Source organism: Megascapheus bottae, chromosome 19 (genome assembly GCF_031878675.1).
Source record: "Megascapheus bottae isolate mThoBot1 chromosome 19, mThoBot2.hap1, whole genome shotgun sequence".
Lineage (NCBI taxonomy): Eukaryota > Metazoa > Chordata > Mammalia > Rodentia > Geomyidae > Megascapheus > Megascapheus bottae.
The window spans coordinates 30,352,053-30,375,644 of NC_143527.1; the positions used below are offsets into that span (position 1 = coordinate 30,352,053).

At 36.5% G+C, this 23,592-nt stretch overlaps 1 long non-coding RNA gene across 1 annotated transcript in view; it reads left to right on the forward strand.

Annotated features, from left to right (window-relative positions):
• Window positions 1-20,946, forward strand: part of LOC150049790 (uncharacterized) — a 153,430-nt gene extending 132,484 nt beyond the window's left edge. The window contains exon 6 of the long non-coding RNA XR_016538886.1: window positions 20,773-20,946. This is a non-coding gene — a long non-coding RNA (uncharacterized LOC150049790). The remainder of the gene's footprint in view (window positions 1-20,772) is intronic.
• The last annotated feature ends 2,646 nt before the right edge of the window (window positions 20,947-23,592 follow it).

Below are 23,592 nucleotides of genomic sequence, written 5' to 3' on the forward strand. Positions count from 1 at the left end.
TGCAACCATTTGAGACAGCTATTCTTATTTCAGAAGTACTAGCATTATCATATCTTTTAACTTTTTTCTGCCAATAATGAGACATGGACTCAGGGCAATGCCATTCAGCTGATTTGCACATGGCTGGTATTCCTACCTACCACTTAAACCATGCATTCACTCCTGACTTATTTCTGGTTAATTTGAGAAAAGAATTTAAATTCTTCAGTTGGGTCTGCTCTAAACTTGGATTCTCAAATTTCAGCCCCCTCAGTAGCTAGAATCACAGTCATGAGCTACTGCTACCTGGAATATAATACCTTTGCAAAGTGAAGATCCTTGGATTAGTCTACAAAAGTCTCAGATATGGATCGACTGGGAAGAGTTGTTGATACAAAGAATTCTTAAATATGCTTTGTTTCTAGGAACCTGGGCCCAGTTCTCCCTGCCTGTCCCTTATCTTAGGATGAAGTTTTTGCCTGGCTTCACAAGCCATATAATGGATTGTTGAAGTTTTTGTAAATGACTTTATTAGATTATTTTTTTAAAGTTTCAAAAGTTACCAGAAGCAAATAAATAAACTTACTAAACCATTCAAGAACTTCTAGAGTATTTTTACACAGAGAGCTATTTAGTATTTAGCAATTATAATGAAAAAATTGCATGAAATGTTTTTTTTCTTGCATATTTTCCTACAATGCAAAGGGGAGTTGAAGGGGAAGAAGTAAAAGTTACTTCTTACAATTCATTTGTGGACCTTCAGGTGTAGTGTGTATGGGGTTTACCTACCAGAAATGAAGGTGAGCATGGGAAATTGATGGGTTATAGAGAAGAGAGTAGTACCTGGGGAAAATGCCAGGTAAAAATGGTCCAGAAGGCAAAATATAACTATGACAGATGAAAAAATCATCATAAACGTGATTGACCATGATAAAGTGTTGTCTCTTGGCCTTGATGCATGTCTAATTTGAATAGGAAAGGAGGCACTGAATGTAAAACTACAATGATATTTTCTCTAAACTCTATAGACACATAACAATGTTATATTATTCTGAAATGGAAAAAAGTCTAGTAAGGTTTTTAGAGATGATTCTTTGCAGAAATTTGCATTTTGAGGACGCCAGACATAACAGATTCTAGAATTTGCCCATAGTCTGTAGTAGAAGCTGATGCCAATCCTCTAAAAATAGTTCATTGCAGAGAGCTGTATCCCACAGGGAGAAAATATCATCAGAGGGATATGACTAGACAGGATAGGAAGAAAATCATGGGTTTCTAAAGGACAAGCTAAATAGCTTGCATCCTAAATATTTTAAGGTAAGCCTGTGAAAGATTTTATCGTAAAATTAAATAAAACAAAATGAAATGATGGGCAAGTATCACAGTGACTGAATGCTGTCTAATATGCATAGGGCCAAAGATTCAATCTGTAGGACCAAATAGATAAATGGTATTTAAAAACTTCTTTAAAATTTGGTCAAAGCCTGCAAAGGAACATAGGCTCAATGGTTTCCCTTATTTGTAATAATTAGTACAGACTTTAGACTCTCCTAGAAGAGGATTACAATAGCACAAAACCTAGATACATAAGGTCATATAGGATGAGGCTAAAGGAAAGGATCTCCAAGATATCGGAACAAGAGCTTTATCTTGTGTGATTATTGTTCTTAATGTACTGTGTTATTTCTCTTCTCTTTTTTTAAGATATTTTTCATATATTTTTATTGTAATTAATAGAAGGGTTACATTATATTCACCAGATAGACAATGCATTACTTCACATACATTGATACCCTTTCTCATGTCTTGGTCCCCATTTCCCTCTCCCCACCCCAGCCCCTCATCTTGTTTTCCTCCCTTCCCTATCTGACTTCAAATAACCAAATACTCATATACACAATATTTCAGATAACCAGGAAAAATACTGTAACAATATAAAATAACTAAGGAACGGCAAAAGAGATGAGAGATAACTACATTAAGGACAACAATCACTCATTATATGGCTTTTGTTTCCTTATCCTGGAGGTCCTTTCATTTAGCATCATTCTATATGGCCTTATGAATCTATGTTTTTGTTCTACTGTAAATCTCTACTAGGAGAGCCCAAGGTTTCTACTGATTATGACAAATGAGGGAAACCATTGAGCCTATGTTCCTTTGAATCTGGCTTATTTCACTTAAAATGATTTTTTCTAAGTCTTTACATTTCCTTACAAATGGAGTGATGTCATTCTTTCTGACAGCTACATAGAATTCTATTATGTATAAATACCACATCTTGTTGATCCACTAATCAACTGAGGGGCATCTGGTTTGGTTCCATATCTTTGCTATGGTAAATAGTGCTGCAATGAAGATCGTTGTGCTAGTGGATTTAGTATGCCCTTGTTTCTGGACGATTGGGTAAATGCCAAGTAGTGGAATTGCTGGGTCATTCTCTATGTTTAGTCTTTTAAGGAACTGCCATACTGCTTTCCATAGTGGTTGAACGAGTTTGCACTCCCACCAACAGTGTAGTAGTGATCCCTCCTGGCCACATCTCCTCCAGCATCTGTTGTTATTAGATTTCTTGATCATGGCCATTCTAACTGGAGTGAGGTGGAATATAATCTAGTTGTTATAGAGAAAGAACTGATAATGAGTCAAACCAAATGTAGGAAATATGAGAGAATGCTTCAGGAGGTCCAAGATACAATTAGGAAGCCTAATTTAAGTCTAATTGGTATTGAGGAGGGCCTGGAGAAAGAGGTCAATGGTATTGGAAATATACTTCAGGGAATCATCTCAGAGAACTTCCCAAATATCCAGAAGGGCAGGCCCATCCAGATACAAGAAGCTTTTAGAACCCCAAACAGACCTGACCAGAAAAAGGACATCCCACTGCCACATTATAACCTGTACAGGATCAATAGAGATCAAAGAAAGGATACTAAAAGCAGCCAGGGAAATGAGAACAATCACCTACAAAGGAAAACCAATCAGAATAACCACAGATTTCGCAGCAGAGACCATGCAAGCAAGAAGAGATTGGAAGGATATATGCCATGCCCTCAAGGCAAGTAACTACCAACCAAGAGTATTGTACCCAGTTAAACTCTCATTCATGACTGAGGAAATAATAAAAACCTTCCATTCCAAGGAGAAGTTGCAACATTATGTAGCAATCAAACCAGCATTATATAAAATTCTCAAAGATGTTCTACACGAAAACCCATACAAACCTGATACTGACAAAGAAATGGCACCACCTAAATACCTCAAGAACAGTCAAGCCAAAGGCCCTAATGAAAGCTTTTAAAAATGGCAGGAACTAGTAAAAATTTTTCAATACTAACTCTCAATATCAATGGACTTAACTCTCAAATTAAACGGCATAGACTCTCTAGCTGGATCAAAAAGCAAAATCCATCATTATGAGTCTTCAAGAAACACATCTTGCCTAAAAAAACAAACATTTTTTGGAAGTGAGAGGTTGGAATAAAGTTTATCGAGCTAATGGCCGCCGTAAACAGGCTGGAGATGCCATCCTCATATCAGATAAAATAGACTTCAAACTAAAATTAGTGAGAAAAGACAAAGAAGGTTATTACATACTAATAAAGGGATCTCTCCTCCAGGAGGACATAACCATCCTAAATATCTACACACCTAATCCTGGAGCATCCAACTTCATCAAGAAAACTTTAATTTCACTAAAACCACACATAGATCAAAACACAGTGATTGTTGGTGACTTTAACACATCACTCTCACCTATGGACAGATCAACCAGGCAAATACTCAACATAGAAACAAGTGTATAGACCAACTAGATCTAACAGACATCTGCAGATTATTCACCCAGCAACATCACAATATACTTTTTTTTTCAGCAGCACATGGAACATTTTCCAAGATAGACCATATGTTAGGGCATAAACCTGTGCAGATTCAGAAACGCTGAAATTATTCCCTGCATTCTCTCAGACCACAAGGGCATCAAATTGGAACTGAACACCAATCTCCACCAACGAAAACCCTGTAACTCATGGAGACTGAACAACACATTGTTGAATCACCAATGGGTCATCGAGGAGATCAGAACAGAAATTCAAGAGTTTATGAAATTTAACAAAAAGGAGCACACAAAATACCAGCTCCTTTTGGACATGGCAAAGGCAGTATTCAGAGGAAAATTTATAGCTCTGAGTGCTTACATTAACAAATTGGAAAAATCACAAACCAACAATTTAGTATTGCACCTTAAACTCTTGGAAAAGGAGCAACACAACAACCCTAATTCCAGTAGAAGAAAGCAAATTATTAAAATCAAAGCAGAATTAAATGAATTGAAGTCCTAAAAACCTATAGAAAGAATCAACACAGCCTTTATTATACTGAGGAATGTTCCATGGATTCCTAGTTTCTCCAGAGCTTTTAGCATAAAGGAGTGTTGGATCTTGTCAAATGCCTTTTCTACATCTATTGGGTCTCATAATTTGACAGGGATGTCCGGTTGCACATGAAAAAAGAATGACAATTCTTCTCTACTTTGTGAGTCTAAGCCCTTGAAAAACAGCTGATTGAAAATAGATTTTTTGCCAAATGCCCAATGGAAGATTATGAACTTTTTTTCTTAAGTAATATTTCTTACTTTGGAAAGTAGAGTGGGACTATGTTAACATTTTATTTTTATTCATATCAAATGCACCTAAAACAGGTTGTGACTGAATGCTGTAGGACTTAAATGAAACAATATGAGTGAACATGGACAACTAACTCTTGCCGGAATGTTTTGCAGAAATTAAATAGTAAAACAAAACAGCAAAGTAGCTGGGAAGAGAAGAGGGAAAATGTTTTATTGATATATTAAGAAAGCTTTTTAGAAGAGAGAGACAGAAGTCAATTTATATCCCTATAGCAATAAACCAATAGACAGAGAAATTTAAGAGAGATGGCTTTTGTATTCATCTAGAGTGGAATCATTTTAAAGGGGATGAATGATATACATAGAAATAGTCTCCATTGGGATCACTACTACACTGTTGGTAGGAGTGCAAATTCATTCAACCACTATGGAAAGCAGTATGGCAGTTCCTCAAAAGACTAAACATAGAGCTCCCCTATAACCCAGCAATTCCACTACTTGGCATTTACCCAACTGTCCAGAAACAAGGACATATTAAATCCACTAGCACAACAATGTTCATTGCAGCATTATTTACCATAGCAAAGATATGGAACCAAACCAGATGCCCCTCAGTTGATGAGTGGATGAACAAGATGTGGTATTTGTACACAATGGAATTCTATGCTGCTGTCAGAAAAAAATTACATCACCCTATTTGTAAGGAAATGGAAAGACATAGAATCCTATTAAGTGAAGTAAGCCATGGGCCCAAATAGTCTCCCTCATTTGTCATAATCAGTGGAAACCTTGGGCTCTCCTAGCAGAGATTTACAATAGAACAAAACCTAGAGACATTAGGCCAAACAGTATGACACTAAATGTAAGGACCTCCAGGAGAAGGAAACAAAAACCATATAATGAGTGACTGTTGTCCTTAATGTACTATGTTATCTCTCATCTCTTTTGCCATCCCTTGGTTATCTCATATTGTTACAATAGTTCACCTTGTTACCTGATATATTTTATATATGCTTAATTGTTTATTTGAAATTGGATAGAGAAGGGGGGAAATCAAGATAAGGGTGGGAGAGAAATGGGGACCATGTCATAAGAAAGGGTTTCAATGTTTGTGAAGTTATGCACCTTCTATCTGGTGAATATAATGTAACCCTTTTATTAATCACAATAAAAAATTGAAAAAAAAGAAAAAAAGAAATAGTCTCTATACCAAAAATGAGACTAGAACATATTACTAGAGAATCTTAATTATATTTATCTTCTGACATTCAAAATATCAACATAAAAATAAGAATATTGAAGTACATGAAGTAATTCCAGGTCAAGAGCTAGTAGGGATAGGGTGATACGTGAAATCCTGTTTTCAGTATGAACTCCAGAACCAGGCTGATTTGAATCTTGATTTATTAGAGCGCTTATCAGCTGTATGGTCTTAGGCAAGTAATCCAAATTCTCTCTAGTTTGTAGACGTACAGAATACACAAACTTAAATAAATAAGGTGATGCAAGTTTAAAATGTCTTATCTATAGAATAGTACATAAAGACTTTTTTTCAGTTATCATTAATCTAACATTATATGTCATGTTTAATGGGGAGAAGATAGAACACTAAGGGTGAATAGAAAATACCAGTATTCTTAGAGGCTATACAGAGACTCAGAATGCTTTTCATAGAAGCATATTCAAACAGACCATGTAGAACAAATAGATCTGGTCAGGTAGAGTAAAGCCAAGCAAAACCTTCCATAGGCAGAGGCTCAGAATTGGACAGCAGCAGTCGTACATGAGCACGAGGTGACCAGGCAAGGAAAAGAAAGTGATCACTGGAGACAGAGCTGCAGAACTTGGTTCTACATACAGGGAGCCATCACTGGTGTTCATATACTGTTAATCCAGGAAGTCGTAAAACCAGAGTCAACAGGAAATGGCCTCAGGCCTCATGAACCCCATATTGTAACTCTACACTGATCACCCTTTCCTTATTTGAGTGACATCTCGATTCATTCCCAGCACCATTTTCTTAAGTGTCCGTTAGTTATATCTTTGTGTAATACTCAGATTCTCCCCCTTCCCCCTCCCTTGCCCTTGTTCTGGAATGTTCTCTTGACTTGTATATGTTTCCTCTGAAACCTCTCCTTGATTCTTATCTCCAGTGACAGTCAGCACCAAGCTCTGAAATCTACTCTCACTCCTCTAGGCAGGCTTCACAAACTTTTCTACAAGTCTCCAGAGTGCTTCCAGCGAACTACCCTGACATGCTTTTCTCCAGACTAATTCTCTTAGACTAACCTACAGAATAAAATCAAACATATTAGGGCAACAAAAAGACTTAAAGTTAGTGAATCGTCACTGAGTTCTTATAACCCAATATCCTATCACAAGCTCTGAATGAATCAGTCATCTTCAATTTTTTGTTATTGTGGAATATTGTGAACCTTAAGTTTCTTTTCCTTTCCCCCTCCCCCTCTTCCTTCCTTCTCTCCCTCCCTTCCTCCATCCCTCCCTCCCTTGGTCCTTCCCTCCCTCCCTCCCTTCCTTCCTTTCTCCTTTCCTTCCTTCCCTTTTTCCTCTTTGCAAATGAGGACTCAAAAGCAATGACATTAAAATGTCCAAGCAGAACCCAAATATCACCTTCCTTACTTCCAACTACAAGAGGATAAAAATGTGTTTTGAGATGCTGCTTTTCAGGTAAAGATGAAACCTCAGCCATTCAGGAAAATGTCTAGATTATACTGCATTACGCTAGTCATTAAAAACATCCTTTGGCACCATTTAATTCCTTGGAGAAAAACAGTAATATGCTAATTCACACACTGAAGCCACGCAGATCTCTCCCACAGGACCTCAGCAGAGGCTTCCCCTGGTCTACCTAGCACGGGCTACCAGTTCTCATTTATATGTATTTCCCAGTCCTCCCCTCTTTTGCACATATACACACACATGTACAGACACTCTCAAATATAAGCTCCTAAGAAAGGGGTGGGCTTGCTCATCCTCCCCGCCCAACCCTCCATGTTGGAAGTGATCCCGGACACTCAGTTCATATATAGGGTGTGGTGTGTGAGATTTAGCAAGATGTAACTTGCTGGATTCTGTGAGAAATAAAACAGAAACTTACCAGCTTGATTGAGATCTTGGCTTAGTCTAGTGAAGTTGAAAGGGACCTAGTTTTCTTGTTGTTGTTGTTTGGTGCCAGTCCTAGGGCTTGAACTCAGGGCCTGAGCACTGTCTTTGGGTTTTCTCAAGACTGGCACTCTACCACTTGAACCACAGCATCACTTCCAGCTTTTTCTATGTATGTGGAACTAAGAAATTGAACCCATGCATGCTAAGCAAACACTCTACCAGTAGGCTAAACTCCTGGCCTGGGACCTAGTTTTCTTAACTGGCTATAGCTATAAAATATGTGAAAATTTCAGAAAATTTTCATGAGTCAGATAAGTTTGTTATTTTTTTTTGTATAAACTTCTGGTTGTAGCAGGACTGGGTACCTAATCTAAACTCTTAGATAATTATTTGATGTTTATATGTTTTATCTTAGGTAGAACTCAATAAAGGAAGTAACTCATTTTCAGGATTGAAATTTTATGGCATGCTGGAAGACAGAAGTATTCACAAATTTCTGTGTATGTTTTTACATCTACATCCAACATTGATTTCGTTTAACTCTCAGTATTATTCATTTCAAATCCTGCAACGAAAATCCCTCTTTAAAAAATAAAAGACATCTTTAAGTAGTTGTGCCAGAGAATTGCCACTGAACAAAGCAGTTTAAGAATATAATGCATTTTGAACGATGTCACCCTTTTCAGCATTCTCACCCATAAGCTTTGTGGCAATAGCCCACCCAGCCTGTCACTATTTTCACAGCGTGTTTGTATACTCACATGTGGAGTGTGAGGCCATTCATCACTACAGAAAATGCTCCTGAGATAAGGGCACTGATTCATCATTCTGGAGTGTCAGATGGACTTCTTTCACACAAGTTTGGAGTAAAAGAAGAACTGGAGGTTTTAAAACCCCCCAAGTGTTCTCAGTTTTTTTTTTATGACAGGCTCCTCATTTAGAATATTAGTTCAGCTGCAAGGTGTTTTTCATTTTTCTTCCTGGTGAGCATTGAACCTATATTGACCCATCGTATGGGAAGTTTAAAGCAGGTCTCTCTGTCAGGCTCAATCTTCCCAGATCCAAGATAACAATCATTAACTTCCCTATTCAGAAAAGCAATAAATGATGCAAGTATTTCTGTTCCATATATGGAAGGAATTACTAGAGCACAGTATTTTCCTTCTAAGAAGAGAAAGTTGATTCAAACCCCTGTATATCAGAAAGACAAGAAAGATTGGCAGAGCTGGGCACTGGTGGCTCACACCTATAATCATAGCTACTCAGTAGGCTGAGATCTGAGGATAACCATTCAAAGCCAGCCTGGCACAAAGGTCCAGGAGACTGTTATCTATAATTAACCACCAGAAAAATAGAAGTGGCACTGTAGCTCAAGTGGTAGAGCACTAGCCTTGAACTGTAGAGCTGAAGGACAGTACCCAGGCCCTGAGTTCAAGCTCCACAGCTAACAAAAAGAAAAAAAAAAGATTAGCAGTATTAAACAGTTAAATGTGTTCTTTGGGGAAGGTCAGAGATGAAAGATGTATATGAACCGAAAGAGAATTACAATTCACCTTTGCAGAAAACTTTCATATAAGAAATAATGCTGATGGGAAGGGATATCAATGTTCAAGAAGTAATATACCCACAACCTGATGAATATAACTGTTACCCCTCTGTACATCACCTCAACAATAAAATAAAATTAACAAAATTAATGTTGAAGTTTTACAAACTTGGTGAAGATTATAAACTTTGGTGAAGATATTATTTCTTGAAAAATAGAAAGCATAGTTGTATTTTTGTATTCTTCTATGTGATCACTGCTTTGTTGACTTATTCAACAAATAGCTCTTCATTTAAACACACACACACACACACACACACACACACACACACACACACACAAACTGCTTATTCAGTGATGCTATTCACCAAAGGAATTATTCTTTGACTGGTTTTAGCTGGGTGTGGAAAGCTAATTTTTCCTGCTAGTTGGAAGCTTGATGAGAAGCCAAGGTGAACACCCAGGTACGCACAAAACAATTAAGTTAGACTCATTCTGAGTAAGTTGGTTCCCATGAGTAGGCTGTCCTGCTTAAAGTTGCTAAAAAATACAGACTTGGGAATGGCTAAAGAAGTGGTAAAGAAGAAAGACCATTAATCTAGGGTCAACTAAATAGTTAAGTACTCAGAGAACATAGGATAGCCATAGGAAATATTATTGATTAGTACTTTTAGATTTTAATCATTTTATAATTGGAAGAAATATATTTTTTTCTAATTTCTGTCATATACACTTGACTCTGGGAGCAAGATATAATTCTATAATTTCAATACTGAAACTTGATGTTTTTCTCCCTCTTAGGTAAAGATACTTAACTCAATGTTCAATGAAGTTTGCAAAATTAAGTAAATGTCCAGGTGAGATTATGCACACCTAAAAATTTTAAAGTAGCATCACTTTGAAGATGTCTGTCTTGTCCAGTTTTTACAGACTTCAAAGATTTCTGTAGAAGATTTCTTTGACATGATACTTGTTTCGAAGCTATAAATTTGTTTTAGGTAATTGAGTAACCTGAGTCTGGGACATTCATGTTTAAAATGGTGAGCAGAAGGTCAGACCTTATCCCAGGACATGTGAGAACCAGACAACCACTTACAACTGAAGTGATTAAGATCTACCTGATAATCCTCAACTATTGCCAGAGTATAACTCTGGACTCCCAGGCTCCCCCATCTGAAAGGTAATTAAAAGAAGAATATCAAGGATTGTTAGAAATGCAGAGCCTTTGGGACATTCTTAGATCAAAGTTAGAATACACATAGGTAGAAACACTTAGGAAAAGTATTTGGTACTGTCTTTGCTTGGTGTTTTCGTGTAACAGACTACTTCAGCCTGTACAGTTGAATAAAGAACAGAGTTTTCTTCTTTACTGTTCTAGAGGCTGGGAAGTATAGGGTCTCTGGCTCCATCTGGCATGAGTTTTGTGATGTGCCATCCTGTGGTGAAAGGTAGAGGAGAGTGGGAGAGATTTGGCCTTTTACAATAGGTTTTTATAACAAGTCCATTCCCCGCGTAACAAGTTGTCCTATGATAATGACCTTAAATCAGTCTTTCAGAGACATCATTTCCCAAAGGTCCCAGATCTCCATATTATTTTATTGAGGATGAGTTTTCTAACAGAAATATTTGAGGAAGAACATAAAAAGCATAACAGGCATCATGCACTAAAACATAAGAACATGTATGTACCCTGTAGTTTAGCACATACTTATGAGAGATAAGTGATTATATGCACTGAAAGGTACTTCTGAGACTGTCAGAGCCATACATTTAAATAGCAGCACAGTCACAGCAATCCAGTTCAAAATACCCCTTACACTAGGAGTTATCCAAAAGTCCATCGCATTAGAAAGGGTAATAAATCTGTTATAACACATTCAAGTCAGTTCAAAGCAACCCCAGTTATTTGGGCAAGCCAAATAGAACATTATATTGATGGGAAGGAAGTAGACAAAAAGAGCAGGTGGTATTTACTTACATAAACTAAAAAGCAAAAAAGGGTAAAGGAAAATTGTGTTGTTAGAAGTCTATTTAACAGTTTAGTGAACCATTAATAATGGAGCGTCATTGTTAATCTTCTAGACTGTGGTCAAAAAGCTGGTTATGGATGGATAGCTACCTGATAAATATTTTGTGAGACACAGCCTTGTGCGAAGTACACTTTTTCCCCATTTATACAATGCTCCAACTTAAAAGCAATTTAATCTTCCCTAACTATCTGGACAAATATTCTTAATTTTTCTTTCTTTAAGTAACTAGATCCCTTAGGACTGCGTAATGAAAGCAAGCTAACAAAACACACTGTGGTGCTCTTAAGCCCAGAATTCAGCCTTCCTGTATCCAGAGACATTTGGAATAATCCACATTAGAAGAGCAATTTTAAGGTGGCCTTCCTACATTTTGAAGAACAGAATGTCTTTCCTAGTCTTCAGTCACATGAGAACCAGAAGTTTCCTATTCCCTGCGTATCTGGGGCACAATTATGTGGATGGAATTCCTTTGATATGACAGGTGTATTCAAAGAGGTCAAGCATGCTGAACTGTATGAGGAACAGGTAACATGGGTCTCACTCACCAGGGTGAAAACTCATTTTTTATTTCATCCTTGAGTTCTCATTGCCTGGTCCTGGAAGTCTACAGAGTTGGATTCCAGTGGAAATTCAGAAACTGGGTGCTGTACATTTGGAACATCACACTTGATTAACCTCTGGACAAAGGAAGACATAGACAGATGGGGTAGCTCAGCCAGGTTGATCCTTTCTGGGCTGGCTTTGGTATGTATTTGATTAGAAGGAGGAACCAGGAAACGAATGAATGCATCTAAGATCCAAACCTAAAATTTTCCAGGTGACTGAATATCACACCCAAATGTCTGTCTGATAACCTCAATTTAGCTGAGCACCAGAAATGAGCTTGATGCTGTGTAAGCTTCACTTCATGGCCTATTCTTTGAGATTATGGGGAGTTTCCCTGCTTTTGTACTTGATGCTTTGAAAGCTTCTTGTGAAAGTCAGGTTGCTGGACACAGCTAGGTTTTGCACTTAACTTGATCATGGCAGAGCCTCGATGGCTCACAAAGCAATTCATTAATATTTCCTTGGTTGTTCAAGTCTTCTCCACATGGCAGATGATTTCTGACTCTCTTTGTACCCTTTGTTTATGGTAAAAAAAAAAAAACCAACAAGAGCTGCTTTCACTGGGAACTTTCCAAATTGATCTCCTCTTTATAACTTCAATGTTAAAAATATGTTTTATTCTGGCCTTTAGATCACCTCTCTGTCTCTGGCTTTTGCTTTCAAACTGTCATTCTCACCTTTTATAATCCTAATTACCTCCCTTTCTTTCCTTCTCAAGTCTTTAATTTTCCTCTGAGGCAATTATTAATTACATATGTGACTCTTCCCATTGTTTCTTATATTCTTCCTTTTATTTCTTTCAATTTCCCCACACTACAATCAAGGCTGATTTTTCCCCTTTGTGTATCTGTTTTCACTCAGTTTTACACAGTTTAATATCCAGTTTTAAGTAGCTCTCTTGTTCTTTTCTTCAAGCCCATTTCACAAAATGTAGAATAGAACAGTCCACTTTTCTCTCTCTGAAAGTTCTCATCCAAATCTATTAGATTGTTGCATGGTCTGTAGTATTAGGAAGGAATTTAGGACAGTTATTAAAAGATTTTGAAGTTACTAGTTCAAAATGTGGGGGAAAAGAGAAAGATTAGATGAGTAAGTGAGAAATCTTGAGGGTTGTACAGTCATTGGTAAACGGTATATAACTTGAACTGCTAGCTAGCTTGCCACAATTTTCATACACAATCTAAGCTACTGTTTTTTCTTTGAGTTCTGGTCCAATTTTGGTGCTTTTCCTAAGCTTTGAAAAACACCCCAGACTGAAATGACCAGAAAAAAAGAAAAGAGAAGTAACTGCAAGAAAGAATAATGACATAACAGAAAAGTAAAGGAAACTAGAAAGGGAAGATAGGCAAATACAGCAATGATAAAGACAAACCATTTGGCTGGGAAAAAAATGTAAAAAAAAAAAAAAAAAAAAAAAAGAATGTCAGGATCATATCTTTTGTCTGCCAGGGACTTTTTCTTTGATGACCTGATGGTCCTCTGTGAATTAGCTGGCTTGCAAGTTACCATTTTACAGATGCACCATGTCTCTAAAACTATGATAAAAATCCTATTTTCCCAGTGAACATTTGCTTACATTATAGTCTGACACAGAGTGCACATGATGATGACTATGTACTAATTTAGATAGATTACTGACACCCTAGAACTTAGATATCTATCTACAATTTAGATTTGGAATAACAAATGAGTGATGGGAATCCACCAATAAGTTATTATAAATGAGGAAGAATACATCATCTCACAGGCATATTCTGAGAAAACCATCCGTTGAGAAATGATCCACTGAAGGACAAAGGTTTCCAATCACTGAAAAGATGCTAGCTTCCTCTTCAGATCTATGAGGAGCATATGAGGGTTTAAGTGTCACATGACTAGAGATACATGGAAAGATCTTTGTACAATATTTTTTTTTACTGTGCAATGTCTGTTTTAATTCTCACCAAATGCTCACATTTCCTTCAGGGGATTTGATCTCTAAAGGATTATTTCATCAGGCCTGGAAGAGATAATTGTGGCCACAATACTTCTTCCTTTTCTCCCAATAATAAACTTCACATAGTATAGCTTCTAAGAACAACAGCTGGATCATCTGTATAATGCATTCCAGTTTCAAAAGAACATTAGCACATGACATTGGTTCACAAAAAAACTATATATTTTTATTTAAATAAAACTTTGGTATGGATTCATTCTAGGTGCAGTTGACTAGATGAGGATAGAAAGATCTGCTTTGAAAATACTAATGTTAATTTAAATTTAGTCCCTGGTTGATGGGGATGATTCTTGATTTTAAGAATTGTGACATAATGTTTACCACCATTATTTTCCTTACATTTTAAGAAAACTGTAGAAAGGATTGGCATCTGAGTTCTTTTCCTCCAAGTAATGTGTTGATGTGGAAACTGGAATGTTGAAATAGATACCTGTCAACTTCAAACTTAATGGTCAGTATCAAGAGAAGTATATTACTAATTAAGCCAGACTCAGACAAACATGGGTTACATGGTTTCCTTCATTTGTGATAGCTAGAATGTGCCTACAAACTAGTAACTAAACTTGTTAGGTGGTATGCAACTGGTTACAAATTAATTAACTGGAGTATTACAGACTCCATGGAGAACTCTTTAAAAAGACTGAGTCAAAGTTGAAGAAAACACCAAAAATGGGTACTTGCAAGGGGGTGAGTGGGGCTGAGGTGAGAGGGAGGAGTGGATGAATGAAGGGGGAAAGATGAGAAAGCAGTCAAGAATTCATTATATATATGTATATAAATTCATTAAGAAAAATAGGGAGAAGTGGATCAAACTGGGGTGAAAATGTTGAAGGGATGACACAGATCAAGATGCATTGTATATATAAACTGATTTGTTAAGTGGCAAAAAAAACCTCCAAACAAACACATATCCTAAAAAATTAAGAAAAGTGAGGGAAGGTGTGAGTTGGGAGGGATGGGCAAGAATGTTAGAATGGGCAACATTGATTAAGATGAACTGTATTTTTTCCCTTTTTTTAAATAAAGTATTTTGTCCTGATATGGTATAGCACAGAGGGATAATTGTAGTTTACTATAACCTACAAAATATATTTTTTTCTTTTTTGCCAGTTGTGGGACTTGAACTCTGGGCTGGGCGCTGTCCCTGAGCTCTTCAGGTCAAGGCTACTGCCCTACCCCTTGAGCCGCAGCACCACTTCCAGTTTTCTTGTGACTAATTGTGGATTGGAGTCTCACGGACTTTTGTGCCTGTGCTGACCTTGAACGGGGATCCTCAGATCTCAGCCTCTTGATTAGCTAAGGTTACAGGTGGGACAGATGCACTGTATCCTTACGCTTTGTTGAATGGCTACTCTTTTGTAAAACTACATAAAGATACTAAAAATAATTATTTTAAAGTGACATTATAACCAAGGAATCAACAGAAATATTTACAGACATCAAAGGCCTTGGACATTTGTGTTGATTGTAATTTCTATTATCATATGCATATACTATGTTGTAGGAATCTTATAAATCATGTCATATGGTTAGCACTGTGATGGTGTTTTCATATTTAATAATGGAATATAATGTTGATAGCTACTTTCAACAGCAAATGTAGTCTTACTTCAAAAATAGGAATGGCTTACTGCAAAGACTGAGGACAGAGTTGCTTAGGGTGCTGCCACGTTCAGGAAATTCTGCCTTTGTAGAATTTTTATCTATATTGTTAGGGGGCTATGTTTCTATTAAACAGGTTGAACAGTTAAGAGAAAGTTGAGCAGTTCTGTTGATATTCAAAGAGTATTTTAGAAAACATTTGAATAATCTGGGATATCTCATATTGAATCTTATGTACTTTTAATATTATATATGGCCTAGCAATAACACCATTAAATGTGGTTTGAGAAAAGGTTAAACCCTTTCTGTGATTAAAAATTAATTATGTTCTTCTGAAAATTATGTTCATTTAGTATTCTATTGTAAAATCACTGATTGTTTGAAAGCTTGTTCCAGATTCATTACAAAAGCAAGTCTAAAGCCAGGCACTTAGTGGCTCATGCCTGTAATCATAACTATTTAGGAGGCTGAAATCTGAACAGCACAGTTCAAGGCCAGGCAGGGAAGGAAAGTCCTTGAAAGTCTTATCTCCAATTAAAGAAGTGGATGAAGCTCAAATGTTAAAAAGCTAGCCATGAGCAGATAAAGCTCAGGAATAGCATCAAGCCTTGAGGGTAAGCACTAGGACTGGCTTAAAGAAAAGAAAAATAGCAAGTCTACCTAAAGCTGAGAATTTAAGGGATTTTGCAATTAAAAATGAACTCAAATGTCTCCAGTTCTCATCATATTATGCAGAATAATATCATATAAAATTAATAATTAAAACATTTCTTTATATATCTTCATATAATAATGTTTATATTTAGATTTTCATGAAAGTTATATTTTAAAACACACCCATACAAAAATATAAAACATATTATCATATTGTATTTTCTCATTTAAGGAACAGATGTTTATTTTAACCAATAAAATTACACAAATAGTTATTCGAGGCTAATCATGGATTTCCACTACACCTCTGAATTCTCCTCTAAGAATCATTTCTGTGCATTGTAATGATGAAGTACATTTTTTTGTTGTTATCATTTTTGTCACTGAAAGAGTTTGGACTCCTGATAATCATCCATTTGAGGGATAAAACATTTGTGTTATTGTGGTTTAAAGGAGAATTTATCTATAAATATTTTTTAACCAGCCCATTGGAATTTTCTTTCTGTGAATTATGATTAGACTCTATTTTTAAGGGTTCTTTATTCCCCAGTTATAAACAATGAATAATTTCACTCTCTGAGCCTAAGTGTGCTCTTTTATATATTCATGCAAACACTTGTCCATGAAGTTGCCATGTTGTTCACAAAAAAAATAAAAACAAATATAAAATCCAAAAGCCACACACATATGATGCATAGAACAGGAGGCCAGAAAAGTCTGGAAGGTCAATACTTGATGAACATGTGGAAACAGAATGGTTTTGTTGGATTATTTCCTTATAACCAAAACACATAAGAACCTTTGCTCATCTGTGAGAGTTTACCTCTGGCCAGGAGAACATTTGCCTCTGAGGCTGCTTAAGGGATGACCTATGGTAAAGAGGAGAATACGGACATTAAGAAATAATACCTACTGTGGTTTGGGTGGAGGTGAAATGAGATAAAGAATGTGGGGCCTTTTCCATAAGTAATACAGGGAAAATGCAGCACAAATGCATCTGACAATTGCGTACATCCATATAGTTAATTGTACAAAAGCAAAATTGGTATAATCTTGTTTCATACATAGTCTATAGCTGCTCTTTAAATTTAATTGATTAAATTTATTTAAGGTTTGTTTTTGTTTTATTTGCAAGTTTCCTTTTGTGTTAATATGCTATAAACAAAGAGAGTAGGTTTGTACACACACACAGACACACACACACACACACACACACCCTCCCAGGAGACACAGATAGTCCGTTCTTTGCTAAGAAAATCTAATGTTTTCCATATAATTCTCTATTCAAAGAGAATCCTATTTTTTATGAGAATGTCAAATAAGTAAAGCAAGCATGAGTTACTTTAGTTAAGCATTAGATTGAGTGTGAGGAACCTCTCTGATAAGAAAGGAATGTAGATCTGGTTTTCAGAGTGAGAAATGTTAAGGAGGTGCAGTTTGCTTTGTAAATAGCAACCACAACCATGAGGGGACAGAAACGCAGACATGTGCTAAAACACAAAAACAGACACCAATTGTTTCTATTATTTATTTCCAAATTTTTTAAAAAAAACAAGCTTTAAATAGTAAATGGTCAGATATTTAATTGGGCAGATCTATTAAGTCTCTCGAAGCATTTAAAACATTCTCATGAGGAAGTGGCACTGTGGCTCAAATGGTAGAGCATAAGCCTTGAGCTGAAGAGCTCAGAGACAACGCCAAGGCCCAAGGGTTCAAGCCCCATGACTGACAAAAAAAAATTCTCATGAATGTGGATTTAGTGAAATTAAGAATAACTCCAACTCCTTTCTCTAACCCAATAGACACAGGGAGTGACTGCTGGCTGTGACAGCTTGCCCTGGTGTTGGTCATTCAGAATGGCTTCCAGGATACTTGAGATTTTTCTAGAAGATACGGAAGTTCACAGATGCTTTAGAAATTCCCAGCCCTGTCTGATAAGTCTTTGATGGTTATGAGTGAGTATAAATCTTGCTATTCCTCAGTTTCTGTAGAATCCAGAAGAGGAGACTGAGCACCTGGAAACTAGATCAGCATAAACCTTTAGAATCTGTAGTTTGGAGAGAAGATACAGTGATGCTCTACTTTGTAAAACACTGGGGCTTGTGGGTTCAGAAAACATACTCAAGACAAGCCTGGATATTGAAGTGTACCCTGGAGGGAATACCTGAAGAATATATACTATATGTATGTAATTGTTGAAGAATATACATATATATGTATATATTTTTTTGTTTTCATCAGTCATGGGATTTGAACTCAGGGCCTAGGTGCTGTCCCTGAGCTCTTTTGTTTAAGGTTAGTCCTTGACCTCTTTGAGCCACAGTGCCACTTTTGGTTTTTCTGGTAGTTAATTAAAGCATCTCAAGGACTTCCCTGCCCTAGCTGGCTTTGAACTGTGATCCTCCGATCTCAGCCTCCTGAGTATCTAGGATTACAAGTGTGAACCATAAAACTAGAAACTGAGGGTTTTTTTTGGGGGGGGAAGGAATGTAGTGCAGGGAACTCAGTAGAACTATTTGGTGCAGATAAATAACCAAGCCAGATTTAAATCTCAATTCCTCATATCCCAGCAATTCTAACTTACCAGAAGTCTGCTTCCTTGCCTCAGTTCCAAGGTCCCCCTGCTTAGCCAGGATTATTTTACAGTAGCTTCTACTTTGCTTATCATACTAAATTTCTGTGATACAGTGGAATAATTTTTCAAAGAAACTACAGATCATACCTGCATACTACTTTACTCCTTCTAATAATAGTGTGTAGTAGATTCTGTGCAGTTGCATATCCTTATGTGACTCGTCCCTGGCTTCATATCACAGTCTGTGTCATCCACTGTTCTGCAGTTGTCCTGTTAAAACAGTTCTTCTTGCTGCTTTCCTGTTGTCCTTGACATCTCAGTTTAGATGTTGTCACTCAAAGAGTCCATCAAGTCATATTTATTTAATCATAACATCTTATTTTGATCCTTGGTGGAATACTCATTTCTACCAGAATTTACTCTTGTTTATTTGGTCAACAATATGAAAGATTATATGGCAGATCCCATTATCTCTGTCTTTCTGATACCCTTGTATAATTCCCTCCCCATGGGTATGGGCTAGACTGGTCATCTGTTCCTAACCAACAGGCAATGTGGTACTATTCACACAGTTGAGTTACTTTATGTGGCTAAAGCGATGGACTATTCCTCCAATGGTTACATTATAAATGACTCTAGAGACATTTTCTTTTCTGTGAAGAAGCATACTGTTAAATGTGCAAGATTCTTGTGCAGAAGCTTGTATAAGAAATAATGGAAGCCTAGGTACATCAGGTCACATAAGATGAGACTAAATGAAAGGATCTCTAGGATATGGAAACAAGAGCTTTATCTTATGTGATTATTGTTCTTAATGTACTATGTTATTTCTCTTCTCTTTTTTTACCCTTTGGTTAATCTCATATTGTTACAGTATCTGACTTTGTTACCTGGTATATTGTATATATGTTTATTTGTTTATTTGAAATAGGAAAGATGATTGGGAGGGGGTGGGGAAGGGAAAGGGGGACAAAAACATGAGAAGGGGTATCAATGTGTGAGAAGTAATGCACCTACTATTTGGTGAATGTAACTGTAACCCCTCTAAACAAACAAACAAACAAACATACAAATAAAAATAGAATTCTAAAAAAAAAAAAAAAGAAAGGAGGCCATAGCCGAGTGCAGTGGCTCACACCTGTAATCCTAGCTACTCGGGAGGCTGAGATCTGGTGATGGTGGTTTAAAGCCAGCCCAGGCCCTAAACTCCATGAGACTTTTATTTCCAATTAACCATTAGAAAACTGGAAGTGGGGCTGTGACTCAAGGGGTAGGGTGGTAGCCTTGAGCTGAAGAGCTCAGGGAGAGTTCCCAGGCTCAGAGTTCAAGCCCCCTCACCAACCAAAAAAAAAAAAGAGAGAGAGAAAAAAATAAATGGAGGCTGGACTCTATTGGTTTAACAAAACTCTGATGCACAATCCCTGCAAGAAACTAATTTCTGCTAGCAACCACATGAGCTTGGAAAAAGGTTTCAGTCTCGGATGAGAACTCAGCATTTGGCAACCCAGTTGAAAAGACCCAATTAAGCCATGTTCATATCTGTGCCCTTCAGAAACTGTGGGATATTAAGTTTGTGTTAGGGGTTAATATGTTAGTTGTGATTTATTACACAATAGGAAAGCACACAAGTTTATTGCCTCTCATCTACTGGATCACCAACCCCTGTCCTAGAAGCAGACTAGTGTTCAAAAAAAACTTGTGAAAGGATGAGTAAAACCAATTTGGTTAGGAAACATTTAAATGCCAACTCAAATGCAACAATGGGCAGACAATACATACGCTAATGGACAAAGGATGGGCCCTCTAATGGAGTCAACCTGTTTTTCAACTGGTCTGGTTAGGTTGTCACTATGGGCAAATCATTTTTATCTCTGGTCTTTTGCCTTCTCATTTCCTAAATGATACTTTTGGTACTTACTACATACGTGATATGGGTCACAAGAAGGAATGAAAGAACACAGTATTTAACATTTCAAGCATAGGCCCTCAAAGTTCTGCCTTTTTATTTGTTCTCTGTTTGCTTTCTAGGATCTGAGAAGAATTTGTAAATCCTACTTGACCTGAGAATTTTCAACAGTAGTTTGATGAAGATTTTGGAAATAAAAGAGAAAGTAAAATTTGATATAAAAAGAAGCATAGATCAAAAGTAAAATTTGTTATAAAGAGAAGAAAGGATATAAAGATGAAAAGGATGAACCAGTGTAAGAGCAATATCCATAAGACAACTTGTTGGAGATTAAACTCTACAACCTGGGAGGGAGGGGGAAGGAAAGTGTGAGAAAACATGGGAAGGGGTAACAATGTTCAAGAACTAAGGTACACACTACTGTAGGAATGTAAGTGTACATCACTATGACAATAAAAATTTTAAAAACCTAGATTGATTTTCCTTGTTTATTTATTTTTTTTGCCAGTCCTGGGGCTTGAACTCAGGGCCTGGGCACTGTCCTTGAGCTTTCCCGAGGCTAGCACTCTAACATTTGAGCCACAGTGCCACTTCTGGCTTTTTCTATCTATGTGGCACTGAGGAATCGAACTCAGAGCTTAATTCATGCTAGGAAAGCACTCTACCACCAAGCCACTTTCCCAGGCCCCTTAGATTTTTTGTTTGTTTGTTTGTTTTTGGTTTGTTTTGCATTTTTTCCTTCCTTAGCAGTAAACATAATGCTGTCTTTAGGGCTAGATTCAGTGTAGGACTTAATGAGAACCTGGCAGAATATGAATCCAGGAAATAAGTCATTGAAAAATGGATTAGAAAAACTATTAAAATTTGGATTTTAAGAAACTATGACGTTGCCATTCTAAAGTTTAGTGAAATTTTTTTTTGTCATTTTTGTTGTTGTTAACAACAGGAGGGGTTTTGCTTAATATTGGGATTGAGATTGATGATTAATAGAAACTGAGGGTTTTTTTTTTCTACAGCAATTTTCTGATTTTTCTTTAAAGGGTCTTTCACAAATCTCTTAAGAGAAGAGTAAATTTAAACAGTGACCCGGGACTTCAGTGATTTCATTTGTGTTGTACTAACATGATTCCCTCAATCCTAAGATTGCAGATCCCTTCTGCCAGGTGATTAAACCACATAAAAATCTACAAACCATGTCTCTAACTTGTGGAACAGACAGGATTGAGGAAAGAATGATTTTTCTGACTTTGTGGAGGAATTTATGATGGACTTCTTAATTTCTTTCTAGTTGGTGATAGAAATATATATATATATATATTAAATTTAGGTACTTCTGGCTTTATTTGTTTATTTATTTTAGTTCAGGATACCTATTTCAGTATTTTCCTGTTGTAAGCAGAGAAATATAATGAAAATGTAGATAGGCAGTAATGAGTAGGAGCTCAATATTGTTAGAATCACTACTGTTATTTCTTTTTTTTTTTTTAGAAAAATAATTTTTAAAAGGGGGTGGGGGAGGGAAATATGGACAAAAACATGAGAAGAGGTATCAATGTGTGAGAAGTAATGCACCTACTATCTGGCGTATGTACCAGTCACCCCTCTATACATTACCTTGATAATAAAAACTAAAAGAAAAGTCATTTTTATTTGAGACTTGCCAATAGTGAAGTAACTTATTGATGTGGAATTCACTGGCTAACCCATACATTTTTGAAAAAAATTTACACACTGTCAGAGTTCCATAATTTTGAAATTTGATGAACTTGTATTCAGAACTTTGTAAATATTTCTGTTTTAACCAGAATGAATAATAATTTTAGCTGAAAAAGAATGAAGAAAATGTTTTAAAATTATCTTTCCTGTTCACTTGTATCTATCTTGTGCTCAGGTAGAAAACTGGATTTCTATTTCATTTGCATGGCCAGGCAGATTTATTTTATTTTTACTTTCTCTCTTCTAGAAATTGCTATCCTGATCTCGCTGTACAAATATGGTTACTACTATCATGGCATACATCACTTAAAGAATAAGCATAACAAAATTCCTACCATCAGGCTGGGAGTTTGGCCTAGTGGTAGAGTGCTTGCCTAGCATGTGTGAAGACTGGGGTTCGATTCCTGGGTACCACTTCCATAGAAAAAAGCAAGCTAGAGGTGGTTCTGTGGCTCAAGTGGTAGAGACCTTGCCTTGAGAAAGCCCAAGGACAGTGCCCTGAGTTCAAGGCCTAGAACTTGCAAAAAAAAAATTTTTTTTTAAATTCCTACCATCATCAGAATCCTTTCTTGGTCTTCATGTCAAGTTTAACTCTCAAAACTCCATTGTTATTACAACCAATGATAATAGAAAATAGTTTATTCCATTAGTGTGATATTATTATTAGTGTGATAAATTATCATCAAAGTACATTTACATTTTACTTTATTTATATTTTAACATCCCGGAGCTTGTCACTGCTAAAAACTCATCAACTCATCCTCATGACATTGATAATAGAGTAGATAGTTGAATCTATGCAAAAACTTAAATGGGTTATGAAATGCCCAAACTTTTGATAAAACATCCTAGGAGTGTCATTGAGAATATTTTTTGGATGTCATTACCATTTAAAATGCTACTGTAAAGCAGATCACTCTTCCTTATGACCTCTTGCAATTATCTAAAGCCATATAAGGTTGACTGTTCCTGAAAAAAGAGGGCATTTCATATTAGGACATCAGATGTCCCTTGCCTTTGTCTTAAACATTAGCTTTTCCCCATGTCTCAAGCCTTCCAGCAGTCAGACTGGAACTACACCATCAGCTCTTTGGCTGTCTAGCTTGCAGATCTTGTTCATCTCTAAAACTGCCTGAGCCCATTCCTTCCAATAACTCTGTCTTCACTATTCTTTCTCTGGAGACAGGTTGACTAATACAAATTAGCTGTGTTTCAGACATTCATTT